At 37.4% G+C, this 15,034-nt stretch overlaps 1 long non-coding RNA gene across 2 annotated transcripts in view; it reads left to right on the top strand.

Moving 5' to 3' along the window:
• LOC134757397 (uncharacterized) overlaps positions 1–14,112 on the top strand; it is a 42,503-nt gene extending 28,391 nt beyond the window's left edge. The window contains exons 1-3 of one of the 2 annotated variants that reach the window (XR_010131283.1): positions 8,588–9,787; positions 11,061–11,232; positions 14,021–14,112. This is a non-coding gene — a long non-coding RNA (uncharacterized lncRNA). Of the gene's footprint in view, positions 1–8,587; positions 9,788–11,060; positions 11,233–14,020 lie in introns of those variants that run through there. The other variant, XR_010131282.1, reaches the window with a different exon arrangement.
• Positions 14,113–15,034: the final 922 nt, after the last annotated feature.

The raw sequence follows: 15,034 nt of genomic DNA, 5'->3' as shown, positions 1-15,034 counted from the left end.
ACATATGTACCCCAGAACATAAAGTATAGCAATAAAAAAAGTAGCAAAAAGAAAAATGTCTGCAGACTTTCAAGATGCTATCCTGTGTAAGGATTCTTACTTTCATCTGCACCTATAAGTAACTTAAGGAACTTGATATTCTACAATTTCATCTTACATTTTTGAAATACTGTAGGCAACACAGCACACCATAATACTTTTTTTATATTTCCCATAATTTGATTCATATTTTTGTTAAACTTCCACTTACTTTTCTGAAGTTGTCCAGAAAATGAAGTGATTAGTAACTTTTCAAATGATGGGGAGCAAGATCTGGCTTGTTACAATTGGCCACAGGTGCACAAAGCCACACTAGACAGAATTGGTCACTTTGCTGTAGCAACTGTGGGTATATTTTTGTTCTCTGTTTATGTACCTGTTTTCTTTGGGTCCTAATTCGTGGCCTTCATCCTCAATCATGATTGGGAACATCCCCACTTTGTTTGATGATATCTTCTCTAGTGCTTCCAGATGTGTTGCTCTTGGGTCTTTTCATTTGGAGAATGAATCTTGGTATGCATTTCTTGTTTCACTGTTTGACTCTGCTCCACTTCTTGCTATGCCAGGAAACACTACATTATCTAAATACTTCTTCTTTGCTTCAAGAATGCAGAATACATTATCTTCCTTCTTTACTTCCTCCCTCAATCTCTGCTTTCCTGGTTTACTACCTTCAATATATATATATAGAGTCCCTTTAATGCACAAAATAGTACAAAGATCCCTGGAGAACTGGGGAAGAAAAGCACTCTGGTCTTTAATTTAGGACACTTTAGGTTTAATTTCAGTTTTGTTACTAATTCACTATATAAACTTCACTAATTCTCTTGACTTTAGGGGCTAAATATCAATACCTATAAAACAAAACATTTGGACCAGATTAAATTAGGGCCCTTCTAAGGGTAACTATCTTTGGAGATATATATATATGTAGTCTTTATACTTGTCTACCCTGAAGTCACTTACTGCCAGTGTTGCCACTTAATTGCTTGAGAGGTCTCTTTAATCCTATTGACTTATCTCTTTTCTATCATTTCATATAGCTTCTTTCTCTTTTGGTCCGGTAGAATGTCTCCATGGTAGGTGACAGGAAAATCCTTTTTGGGGTATTAATAGACAAGCCAATCACATAGGTGATTGTGAATTTAGGGGATAGTTTCTCAGACCTAGAAGTAGGAAGAGTCAAAGGATGAATATGGTATTCACAGAGCTCTTAGGGCCCGTAAAATTACCTGCCAGATAACGTTGGTAGAGGGAATAAAGACAGGTTGGTAGAGGGAATAAAGACTGTAAGCAGTAGGAACTAGGTAAGTGTGAACAGCTGAACAAAGAAGGTACAAGGTGAGAGAGCTTGATATAATTGCTGCACATTTGTCGGTGAGCTGGACACACCTTTTATTGTTGCTGATTTATTAGGTAGTTATGATAATGGATGTTTCTTAGACAGAATTTGTTTGTTTAGGGTGTAGCCAGATGGATAGGACTCTGAAATAAAAGCAAAGCATGGTAATAGATTTTTTTTTCTTTTGATCATATTGTAGGCTATACCTTAAATCTATCTGATTTCCCTTCATCCTCCTACACTCTGTGAAAGCAGAAAGTTAAATTGAAGTATCACAAGTTTCCTTTGATTTTCTCTCCCAATTGGCTTGGCTGGAAAGCTTTAGGTTATAATCCGTAACACTTAGCTCTTATTTTGTATGCATGTTTGTGACACAATTTGAAAAAATAAAATGCCACTTAAGACTGGGATGGGCGACTGCGTTTTTCCAGTCGACCTTCATGGGTTCTGAGTTTAGAGCTAAACTCGAGCCTGTCTGTGTTCCAGTCCAATTATGCCAGTGAAACGTGATTTCATTGTTCAAAAGGAAATGGCTTCTTTTTTTTTAAAGGCCCTTAGACATCAAATAATTTCTTCAAAAAATAAATTGCAAATAAGTCACACCAATACAGAATTAACTCTCCCTGAAATAAATTTGAGTTCCACAATTAAAGAACAAAGAATTCGTCAACAAATTTAGCAAAGAATTTAAGAAGTCAATCAATAGCATGTATTGACTTCTTATTGTATGCCCCATCCTGTCATAACATCGTATGAGAGGCAAGAGGGCTAGAAGCCTGCAGTCTTTCTCTAAACCATCTTATGACCATTATGTTTATACATAAAACCCTTCAAGGTATCATCCCGCCTACTCCAAAATTCTGTATCTTGAGGATTCTCCGAGCACAACTCTCAACAGTAAAAATAAAAATTCTGACACAGATAGCCCAATTCCAAATGTAAGGCATCATTCTCAAATCAGAATATTTTGTTTCATATTTGGGAAAATTATTAATAGGATGGGAAAACAAGAAAACTGGCTTTCAAGAGGGAGAGAGGCAGGTAGCTAAATATCAGTTAGGAAATTGGCCAATGCATGTGAAGATAAGGACTAAATTTATTCTTCAGTCCAATGGAACAGGTGTGGAAACAATACAAAATGCCAACAGGGCCTCGAAGGAGACGGCAGAGCAGTTGGTTCTACACATTCTAGCCTGACATGTTTATGTCTATGGAAGGGTAAGGAGACGAGTAGGGAAGTAAAAAATCCAATAAAGGCAGTCTTTCTCTTGCCTTTCATCTTCCAGGCACACCTAGGCGAAGACTCATGGATAATGCCAGAGTAGCAGTTCTCCATGTAAGCTACGCTTAAAATAACAGAGGCAGAATGAAGGAGAAGTGAAGTGGGTGGGATCTGGAGCCAGGCTGTCTAAATTTAAACCCTAGATTTGCATCATACTAATCACACAACCTTGGGACATTTACTTAACCAATTTGTAACAAGGACCAAATATTGCAATGTATTCCATTGAATAGTTTGCAGAATTGAATACATTATTTCACTGGACATACCCTGAAGAGTGCCCAGCACATAGTCAGTACTCAGGAATGTTGTTAGTAATTGTTAAGACTGTGGTGTCCACTGGTTGGTGTAGTTTGAGAAAATCTTAATTACTTATATGTTGGATAAAGCAATTCTAGTATATGATTTCAGAGATAAGAAGCAAGTTTGTCCAACGACACTTAAAATTTCATCTCTACCAGATCATCCATCTTTTAGAGCATTGAAATGGTATCAGAACTCATCAAGTCATGATTTCAGGAAAGATTCAAAATGTAAATTATCTGCCATTATAATATATTTTAAGCCATGAATAACATATTTGTTCCTGGATTAGATTTTGATAAAGGAAGAGCAGAAGATACTAGGAGAAACAGAGAGTAGAAATGGGGCATAGAGTTTGGAGAAAGCAGTTTTATGGAAATGGAGAAACAGTTCCTACTGCCAAGGCTTGGGGCCATAACACAAACCTTACTGACCTTGCAATTTTGCCATCAGGTGCTCTGAACTCAGATGTGACTATTAATAACACTTACAGTAACACATAAAAGAAAGTGTTTTATGGAATTGAAAGCTGAAAGTGTTGAAAAATAAATTGTTTACCCCCATTTTTTCTTTCCTTAAATCTTCAGTTTCCAAATGTGTTTGGCAATTTTTCTTTTTATGCTGTTGTTGCTTTACATTTTGCCAGTGGTTTGTGCATGTACTGAATATTTATAGAGAAACTCAATACACCATAGATCTTGTAAGTGCCTCGAGGGCAGGACCTGGGTTAATAAAGTCATAAAATTATTCATCACCATTCAGGGTGAGAGCCATATACTATTACAAAACTATATGAATGTTAATAAAAGGCATAGAAAAAGACCTAAATCACAGATCACTGAAGCCAAAATCGTGGTCATAGGAGGTTTTAGTGTTCAGATCAACCTGAAATCTTGTTTCAGAAGATAAGATTGTTTTATATACTAGTCAGGCTAGGTTACTCTATGGGAAGCAAAAATCTCTGTGGTTTAGAACAAAGTTAACTTTTCATTTACATTAAAAGTCCATCAGGTGTCAGCCAAGAGCTCTGCTGCATATTTTATCCCGGGACGCAGGCTCCTAGGGAGCCCATATTGGCAGCATTGTCATTGCCAGAGTGGAGCAAAAGAGATAGTCACAAATCCTGCACTGGCTTTTAAGCCTGGAAGTGACACACATCACTTCCGCTCATATTTGCTGAAGCAAGTGCTATACATATGCTTAATTTAAAATAGGGTAGACAAGTGCAATTCTACCATGGCGCCTGTATGGTGGACTCTGAACTATTTGGGGAGTACTACTAATGGCCATCAGAGCTGAGATCACAAAAACATTTTCTTGCTGGATTATCCGTGTGTACTCAGGGTTTTGGCAAAATAATTAAGCCTGCATTGGTTGGATGTTAACAGCTTCATAAAGAGTATAATATGACATAAAGAAAGTTGATATTCATCTACTGAGCATCTACTACATGCCAGGAAAAAGTAAGTCCCAGCCACTATTGGTAAGCAAGACATATAAAATACTTCATTTAATAGTTTTATGGCACATTGTCAATTGAGCATGATTTCATGATAGTGGCTGAAACCAAAAAAGTGTGATTTTCTTCAAGTAACAAGAAGTCTGGAAATTGGTGTTTGTTGGTATTAATTTGGCTGTCAATCATGTCATCAAGGACTCATGCACTTATAGTCTTTGTGCTCTGTGCCATTCTTAGCATGTTGGCCATTTTTTCTCACCCTTGATCCTTCTGGGTCATAAGATAGTTACTATAGTTGTATGCATACTTTGCTGAAAACCAGAGGAAGAGGGAGGGTGGTAGTATTAGCCACATCTGTCTCCCTTGTCAGAAAAACAAAAGCCTCCCTAGAAATCCTCCATGTTTTACCCTCATATCCTACCTATCATATAGGGTTCACATTCTCTCTCTAGTCAAATCACTGGCAAATAAAAAAGAACTTATTAAAAATGAGTTAATTGGGAGGCTGAGGCAGGCGGATCACCTGAGGTCAGGAGTTTGAGACCAGCCTGACCAACATGGAGAAACCCTGTCTCTACTAAAAATACAAAATTAGCTGAGCGTGGTGACACATGCCTGTAATCTCAGCTACTCAGGAGGCTGAGGCAGGAGAATTGACTGAACCCAGGAGGCTGAGGTTGCGGTAAGCTGAGATTGTGCCATTGGACTCCAGCCTGGGCAACAAGAGTGAAACTCTGCCTCAAAAAAAAAAATGGGTTAAACATTTACAATTAATTTTCTGGAATCAGTGAAACACTTTCTGCATTTAAAATAAAATTGAGGATTATTGTAAGCAGAGATGAAGGGGTACGGCTTTTGTGTTATTAAAACATAGAGTGAATGGTATCAGCCTCCATGATTAAATGTCATAATAGTGGTACAGCTGTTAGGCACTGTGAAAAGGCAGAGAAGAGAAGTCAGTGTCAGCTTGTGTGGTCTGGAACAACTTCTTCATTATGTCCTCAGTTTGAGTACAACACTCAGCATTTGCAGAGGGACAATTACTTGAAGGAGTGGTGTAATAATTAGCTATGGCTTTCATAACAAAGTACAATAGACTGGGTAGCTTTAACAATAGAAATTTATTCTCTCACAGTTCTGGAGGCTAGAAGTCCAAGATCCAGGTCAGCAGGATTGATTCCTTCTGAACACTGTGAGGGAAATCTGCTCTATGTCTGTCTTTTAGCTTCTGGTGTTTGCTGGACATCTTTGGTGTTCCTTGGCTCATAGATGCATCACCCTATTTTTGCCTTGATGATCACGTGGTGTTCTTTCTCTATGGACGTCTGTCTCTAAATTTCCCTTTCTGATAAGGACAATAGTTATGTTGGACTAAGGCCCACCTTAATTACTTCATTTTTACTTGGTTACCTCCGTTAAGGCCCTATCTCCAAATATGGTTACAATCAGAGGTACTGGGGATTAGAACTTCAAAGGATAAATTATGGAGGAAGAGATTTCAACCCGCAACAGCAGAGAACAGCATAAACAAAGCATCTGAGGCACAAAAATACACTTCATGTGAAATTGCCACCAAGTGATATCAAAGTATACAAGGTGAAGAAGAAACACGGGGACAAATACAAAAGGGTCTTGAAAGCAGGTACACTGGTTTACTTACTGGATGCAGCAGGCAATAAAACTTGAACAGAAGAATAAGTTGGTGGAAGAAGAAGGAAAATGAGAGGGATCAAGTGTCAAAGAGATAGATGTTTAGGTTAATATGTGATGATGAAGACCTATAGCAGTGTCAATAGAATGGAAACTGAGGACAAGCAACAGACATGAGAGGCATTTGCAAAGTATAAAAGTTAGGATTTAGTGATAAATAGCATAAACTGGAAAAATGAAAGAGCAGTAAAACATGACATCGAGGAAACATACCAAACTGTTACCATGTTTAGCTGTGGGTATTTGAGGAAGGAATGGGAGAAGAGCCTACGGAAGGGAGAAATTGTCACTTTTAATTCCACACCTTCTTTATTAGTGCTTTAAAAAATTAAACAAGGAGTATCTCGTATCTACATTTTTTTAATTTCAGGAAATTTGTGGATTAATTTTTTAAATCTGATGATGTTTTATATTGCACATATTGAATTGAGATAATTCTGAGACATCTGAGTGGAGGTGCCTCATTGGATTAAAAGACTTGGGGTCACATAGGAATCATTCACGTAGAAGTGATAGGTACAGTAAAATACTCATAGCAGCGTGGTTGTGATTATTTAGATGCTCGAATAATAATGGCAATTATTGAGTGCCTACCAGGTGCCAGAAACTTTATATGTATTGTCTTATCTAATCCTCACAATTACTTTACAAGAAAGATATATTATTTCTGCTTTATAAATGAGAAATCTGAATCTTTGAGACATTAAGCAATTTTCCGGGGATCGTATAGCATGTAAGGGTTGGGAGAGCCAGCTTTCAAACCCATCCCTATCAGACTGAAAAGTTTATGTGCTGCAACTCCACTCTTCTTGAGGATAATTACTTCATCTGTGGATAATGAATTCCTGTCATGGGGCAGCGTATTAGGAATCACATAGGAGATAAAACTTAGCTGTTTTCTACAGGTGGGTGGAAAATTATATTCCCTCCTCTTTATGTGACACAGGCCAGATGAGGGGCATGCAGAATATGAGATGTCTGACAGGAGGAAATTATCACCCATTAAGCTACAAAAGTTCTACTCAAATCAAAGATGAAATTACTCTAGAATGATGAGAGGGACTTCCCTGACAGACATAGTAAAGTTACTGGGCACAACCTCTAAATTCTCCACACTGGATCTGTTAATTCAGCATTTCCTGATATTTGGGGAGAAATATTGCGCAATACTATGCCAAAGCTATTTTGAGCAAGAATAAGCACTTTGTAATGAGCATGTAAATTTCTCATTTCAATAAAAATACCATTGCTCTATACAAAGAAATGGAGAGCTAGGCTAAATTTGCTACTCTTTTGGAATGGACACAGTAGAAAGGAACTAAAGAATTATTCTGTTTTGGAGTCTCGAACAAAGTAGAAATTTCACATCCTATCAATAAATGGATCAGTGTTGACTAAAGAAATGAAAAATAAAATGAAGTTTAAAATTCTCTGTAGTCATAAATTTTAATTTTGCCTAAATGTGTAGATGAAATTCTTAAAGAATTATTATTTTGAGGTAAATAATTCTTGTCCATTTTTGACTACATTGATCAAATCCCTTGAAATTTCCTTGTCAGACACATTTATATTCATTTGGGGTTGAAGGGAAAAAGCAGACCCACACATAACACTTGCAGGGCTGGTGAACACGCACTAATGGAAGTTTTCATACCACATATCTGAATATTAAAAAACTATAACTCAATAAAAAAAACTGGTAAATAAATTAAAGACCAGGAGGAGCATCAGATCTGAATGCAGAATTCACAGGTTCTTAGGATCCATGCAGAATGTGATGCGTGGGAGACCTGGCCATGGGCCCTGGTTTTCAGTCTTTGACCAAGGATCTGTTCTTCCCATCCCCAGCTCTATTCAGCATTACAGTTGTTTGCATTACACTTGTTCATGCTTACATGTGTGGACACTTCATTCTGCATATCCAAGCCCCATTCACAGCACTTGGCCAGTGGGGACATGAGGTGCACCCTGGAATTATGGTTGGCTCTTGGAAGAAGAGACCTGAGGAAGAGGCATTTGCAAACCTTGGAAATGCGTTCGGAGAAATTAGGTAACAAATTTCTGGGTTCTGTGTATCCCAAGGTGGTGTTAGAAGGGATGTTACTAGGATGAGAATTAGAAACCAGATACCCAGTTAGCCTGATTCTCCCAATTATTTGCTTGTCACCTTTAAACATTTACAGACAACCTAAACAGGATTATTTGTTCCACTAAACCATTGGTACAATGTGGAAGAAAAAATTATAGAAATTCACTTGAAATTGTATAGATAATAATACTTTTCAAATGCAAGAGAGCAGGGTTGCTTTAGGGGATTTATGGTAGAGAATTATCTCAATTCTCGGTCTTGAGTGTATGGACACAGTGGAAATGAATATTCTGTAGTTAAACATTCTACAATAAAAGAAAGGATGTAACCACAATGCTACTATTTTCAAGCTATATATTTATTTCTTTTCATCATGATTTTATAGAAAAGGATGTGAATAAAAGAATACATTTATGCTCAATTAGTTTTTGTTTTTCAGCCACAGTTTTTGCTGAAATAAAGAACAAAACCACAATGAGACACCATCTCACACCATTTGGCACAGCTATTATTAAAAAGTCAAAAAATAACAGATGCTGGCGAGGCTGGGGAGAAAAGGGAACACTTACACACTGTTGATGGGAATGTGAATTAGTTCAACCACTGTAGAAAGCAATTTAGAGATTTCTCAAAGAACTTAAAACAGAGCTACCATTTAACCCATCAATCCCACTACCGGGTATATTCTCAATGAAAATAAATAGTAGTACCAAAAAGACACTTGTACTCAGATATTCATCACAGCAATATTCACAATAGCAAAGATATTGAATCAACCTAGGTGCCCGTCAATGATGGCCTGAATAAAGAATGTGGTATATACACATCATGGAATACTATGCAGCCATAAAAAAGAATGAAATCATGTCCTTTGCAGCAACATGGATGCAGCCAGAGGCCATTATCCTAAGTGAACTAACAGGAATGGAAAACCAAATACCACAAGTTCTCACTTAAAAGTGGGAGCTAAGCACTGGGTACACATGGACAAAAAGATAAAAACAATAGAAACTGGGGATTGCAAGAGGAAAAAGAGTTGGAGGAGGAGATAGGAAGGGCTAAAAAATTACCTTTTGGGTACTATGCTTACAATTTGGGTGGTGGGATCATTCATACTCCAAACTTCGGCATTGCAAAATTTGCTCATGTAACCAACGTGCACATGTACCCCCAGAAAACTAAAAGAAACATTGAAATTCTTTTTAAAAAGAACACATTTCTAGTCTGCCTTAGCAAACACATATTGTGCTGCTGTCTGCATCTGGGAAGTTCTTGGAAGAATAGGATTTTTTGAGTCAAATATTCCTGTTTTCATCCTTGTTCTGCCATTGAGTCACTCATGGCTTTTGGAAGATCGTTTACCTTCTTTGTGACTGGTTTTCATTTTAAAATGAGACTGTACATCTTATTTTCCCTTAAGTAGGTAGAAAGCCAGGTCTGTGTTAAACATAAGGGAGACCCTGGGACTGGAGATATGCTAGAAAGACTCACAGAAGAGGAATCAGCTCAGGAGAAGTTGAAAGATAGTGAAGTCAAAGGCACAGCGGAATTTTATGTTACAGGGTACGTGCCATATTTACAATCCTCATCCTTTTTCTTGTGTTGATAAGTGTGGGCAGAGGCAGAAGATATACATCAAGTTAGAATGTGAGGCTTGAAGGAGGATATTAGTAGACACTTGCTACATGAAAATGAGGAGCAAAGGTAGAAGCAAGGAATCCTAGAAAGAAATTGGAAATACCCAAGATAAGAAATTTTCTTGGCTCTATCTGTGTAGATTAAATTAATGATTAACATGTATTTTAATAATTGTGCATACTAGTAATTTACCATTCTTTATCATATTTGATGTTTCTAAGCCAAATAAAAGCCAGTTTAGGTGAATACTAAGCATGTAGTTTAGAAATTTTAAAGTTTTGTGGAGAGGACAGTGTTAAAAAGCTTAATCTGAAAAGTTTCAGAGTTGTCTCTAGGACAATAGACAACACAGTCTGTGGCTCTAACAACTGAGAAAGAATACTTGATGCTTCCAAAAATAATGTAAAATTGCTTTTGAAGGTCCTGTGATTTTGTTCAGCCTTGATTTGGGTCCTGTTGAATGCAGGCCAGATGGGACAAACTGATAAAAACTAAACAGCAGATGTCGGTAGATATCCTGGCAGCTGTTTGATATCCAACCACATGAATTATCAAAATAAAGCCTTATCTTCAGGGATACTGACAAGAATGGAAATATTTTGGAATAGTGCTAAAACAGGGGACTCTGCTGTGAAGAAGGATTGAAGTTAAAAGTTTCCTAGGGCAAAACATGGATTTATTTGTTGGGAAAAAAGAATTTTAAGGGCTCCAATGTGATACTGAATATAACTACTGTAAGAATTTAATGTGTTTTGGCTAAAGAGAGATTTAAATTTTCTTTTCCCAGAGTAATTTTGTGCTGCAGGGATTTCCTGTGATCTGCAGAGCTCTCTATAAACAAATTTTGTATTTTTCACTTCAAAATATTTTTAAATAACAATTGTTGCAATCAACAAATTGATTTTTGAATGAAAATGGGTTTGATATTTTTCAATATTCATTTTTCTTCCTTGACACAGATATCGTTCACTTCTTTGGAAAGGCAAACTTACAAGATACAATCCGAATCACTGAAGAGTTCTTTCCTATTTTTTTTTTTTACCTACTATCTAAAATCATTCTCAGTAAATGCTCTGATGGACGTAATTCTATTCTTGGAGGCTCTCTTGGTCATAGGACACTTAGATCATTGCTTACATCATCTCTTTCAGGAATGTTTTCACATCAACTCTCCCCTATTTATCCCATTGTCCTTCAGAGATATGGATATGAGAGGCATTCCTCCACAGAAGAGGCTTAACCACTTTGGCCCTTGAGATCTTTACTTGATCAAAACTTCTACAAGTGTGCTGGCATGCCAGAGTCAGCTAGAATTGGATTGCCACAGCCTGTTGTGTGCACCTGTCCCCAACTCTGTCCAGCGACCTCAGGTTGGTGGCTTGAAATTGACCAGTGTAGGAATATTTACACCATGAAAATTGGCAAATGCTGCTAATCTGGTTATTCCACCCCTGCCTCAGCCCCTGCCAAAGAGTCAGTTGTTAAACATTTATCAGCACATGATTTGACAGTAAACATACCAATAATTTGTTATTTATTATTTACTTCTTTGAGTTGCCAGCAAATTGCTCACATCTATATGTTTTACTTCCTTGCAAGATTGTTGAGCATTTGAGAGTAGGATCCTTTCCTTATGTTTATATTTCTCAGCATGCCTCAGATAGTGTTATAGAGCATTGCATATGGACTTAATACATATCAACTTATCAAGACACTGTCAAACTTTAACGAGGAATGGGGATTTCTTTTTCTCAGTAGCACTACATTGAACTTGCCATATGTCTCCAGGAAACATGACTTCTTAAACAAACAATATAATCACCAGTTAGCTCTTTAAATATGCATAAATAGATGAACCAAGCAATTAAACTATAAGCCAGGTAAACAATACCGGGAACTCAAAATAAATACTGCCTCAATTCAAATTCTGCTCAAATATTGTATCATGCCAAGGCCCAAATAATAGAGTAGACATGGATCACAGAGTTGAATAGTAAAGAAGCTACTCCTAATTATCAGTGTTACAGAGAGGTCAATCATAAGTATTAGGCTAGAAGGGATGCTTGAAATTAACTCCTTATTTTCTTTGAGATTATGGAGGCCCAGAGTGGAGATGTACAGAATTGAGACTCATTCTCTTACTTCTGCCTCCCAGCTGAATTTTCTGTCAGTAATTCTACTTTAACCCTGTGTGTAGCCATTTCCTTTTTCAGTTACGAATTTGAGGGGAACATTTTCTGGTGTCTGCCAAACTGAATGGAAACTCTTTTTTTCCATTACAGTTTAGTAACACTGTCTTAATGATGCCATTATCTGGCAGAACCTAAGGCACAATTTTTCCTAAATGGGCAGTAAGTCATGCCACTGTTACTCAGGACTACTTTTTTTTAAAGAGACAAGGTCACGCTCTGTCATTCAGGTTGAAGGACAGTGGCATAATCATAGCTCACTGCAGCCTTGAACTCCTGGGCTCAAGCTATCTTCCTTCCTCAGCCTCCCAAGTAGCTGAGATCACAGGAATGAGCCACTGCACCCGGCTCTATGCCAATGTTATTTAGAGTCAAGCACATCAGTTGGGAATTATGAGTCTTGAGTTCTAGACTCTGCCACTTACTCTTAGTATGAACACATGCTCATATATACTTGGACACCAGTTCTGTTTATCTTTGAGATATTATGAGGATCAATCATAATAGTGAATATAAATTGCTTTGAAAAGCAAAAATATATGATTAATATTAGAAAGAAAATTATCTAACTTTGTAAGAGAAAGCAGGGACCTAACAATATTTATATTTTATTTTCTTATCTGTCTGCTTTTAAACCCAATCTGCAGTTAGGTCATAAGCCGATTAAAAGAATTGGATGAAGAGTATATATACCATGTTCCATTCATGTAATAAGAAAGAGATGTGGTCATTCAGATTAATTTCCTTGACCTCTAGCTAGAGGCAAAACAATTGATGCAATAACAAGAAATATATAATTAAATAATGAAATGTACAGTAGAGATTATAAGAACTTTAGGAGTTTAAAGAAAGTGGAGATGAATGAATACAGCAACAGAGATGGGGGCAAGTCTCCGTGGATTAGGAGGAATGTAACTGGGACCTTAAAGATGGTGCACACTTTTGACATCTGAGTGGAAGGCCTTTCAAAAGGGAGAAGCACAAATTCTGACCTTCTCAGATGGGCTCCTTCTCAAGAGACTTCAATTTAAAACCAAACTGTTTTGGAAAAGTTTACACTTGCTTTTGTGAAGTCACTTTGGGCTCACCCTAAATGAGCATCCGAGCCATATGTGGCTTATGCCTTTTTCAATATGTCTTGACTCCCAGCTGTGTCAGAAGAAAATAAATAAATAGTGGAAGAAGTAGACTTCCCTTTCAGTTAATTCCTTGGCTAAAATGATGACATTGGAAACTCGGTAAGACAATCTTCCCTTATCCTGAAATTGCAGAGGCCGCCAAAGCAAACCAAAATAGAAAAAACAAAGGGCACATCAACATAATGTACATATTGTGGGGATTCTTGAAGGTCAGAGCCTGATCTTTTACTTTTTAGTGACATATAATGCCAATATTTGTCAGATTTTACTGAAGACTAAAGCTCAGGCAAAAAAAATTGCATTGCATGACATTTGTTTTCTGTCCTATAGCATTAAATATCCTATTGTTATAAACAACCAACTTTGATGATTAAATGGTTGGGATTATTTTTTTTCATAAAGCACTGTCTGGAACATATTTATAATGAATTACTAGGAGACAGTCCAACATTCCGAACTACAATGAGTCTTCTTTCAAACTCTACCATTGAATAATTAGATAAACAACTAAGTTACAATTATTATTTTTTCTCTTTGTAATATCACATGACATTTGATCCGAAAAGGAACTCTGTTCTCTCTGAAAAGATGTGTTCTTTAGCTCTCACAAATATCAAGTTGTAAGATTCTCAGTTGTACTGGACATTTGTTTCTCAGTCAGAACAGAGTGTGCCGTAATGATTCGTAAGGAGATGGTGCTAAACCTGAAGCCAATAGGGAGAATCTGTTAGCCAAATACTCATTTTCTATTTATCATTATTATTATTATTATTATTATTATTATTATTATTATTATTTTCCTTGAGATAGAATCTCACTCTGTTACCCAGGCTGGAGTGCAATGGCGTGATCTTGGCTCACTGCAACCTCAGCCTCCCATGTTCAAGTGATTCTCATGCCTCAGCCTCCTGAGTAGCTGGGATTACAGGTGTGTACCACTATGTCCAGCTAATTTATGTTATTTTTAGTTGGTCTCAAACTCCTGGCCTCAAGTGTTCCACCTGCCTCGGCCTCCCAATGTGCTGGGATTACAGGCATGAGCCACCGCATTCAGCCCCAAATACCCATATTCTGAAACCAAGTATTGACTTGGGTTTGTTTATGGCTGGTATCTTTATTCAAAGAAATCCAAACATATGGATGGAATTGTATCAGGAATCTATAGGCAGTAAGCCCATTCAGTTGGAAACTAGCTTTGAGTGCTAACTTGCAATGCAGTTAGAATGCTGAGGATAAGGTAACACTGGCTGGGGGAAACTGACAAAATTTGGGCATAGGCAATGAAAAATGTGGTCAACAGCTGTGGGTACATCCAGACTTATACCAGTGGATGAAGACAGGCTTCCTAATCTTCTCCCTCCTGTTTAGCTTCCAGTCCTTGTTGACTCCCACTGACCACCACTAGTAACTAAGTATCACTGGCAGACTACCACCAGGAGTGGAGTGAGTGCTGTTAACCCAGCAGAACAAGCTGTATTCATGCAGCACCAACTGTGCTGATGACGTGGTGAAGACGATGGGGCTGACAGGCACATAACACACACACACACACACACACACACACACACACACACACACACACACACAATATTGTAAAACACTCCCTGAACGTAAAAGCATAATGCTCCCTGAACTTAAAGAAAAATAAGACATTGGCCTAAATGTTTTCAGACTGTGAGTATACCAAATTAGCAAAAAATAAACAATCTAGGAAGATGTTTTCAGCTTTTTCTTTGATTTCTCATGCTTCTGTCTACACTGCTGTTTTTCCCTGAGACTCTCTGCATATCCCAGTTTGGGAAAAAAACCTTGCCAGAGTTTATTTGGAAAACCCATGCCTTACC

Source organism: Gorilla gorilla, chromosome 17, assembly GCF_029281585.2.
Source record: "Gorilla gorilla gorilla isolate KB3781 chromosome 17, NHGRI_mGorGor1-v2.1_pri, whole genome shotgun sequence".
Classification (NCBI taxonomy): domain Eukaryota; kingdom Metazoa; phylum Chordata; class Mammalia; order Primates; family Hominidae; genus Gorilla; species Gorilla gorilla.
The sequence above is the reverse complement of the archived record's forward strand: the minus strand, read 5'-3'. Positions and strand labels throughout refer to the sequence as shown.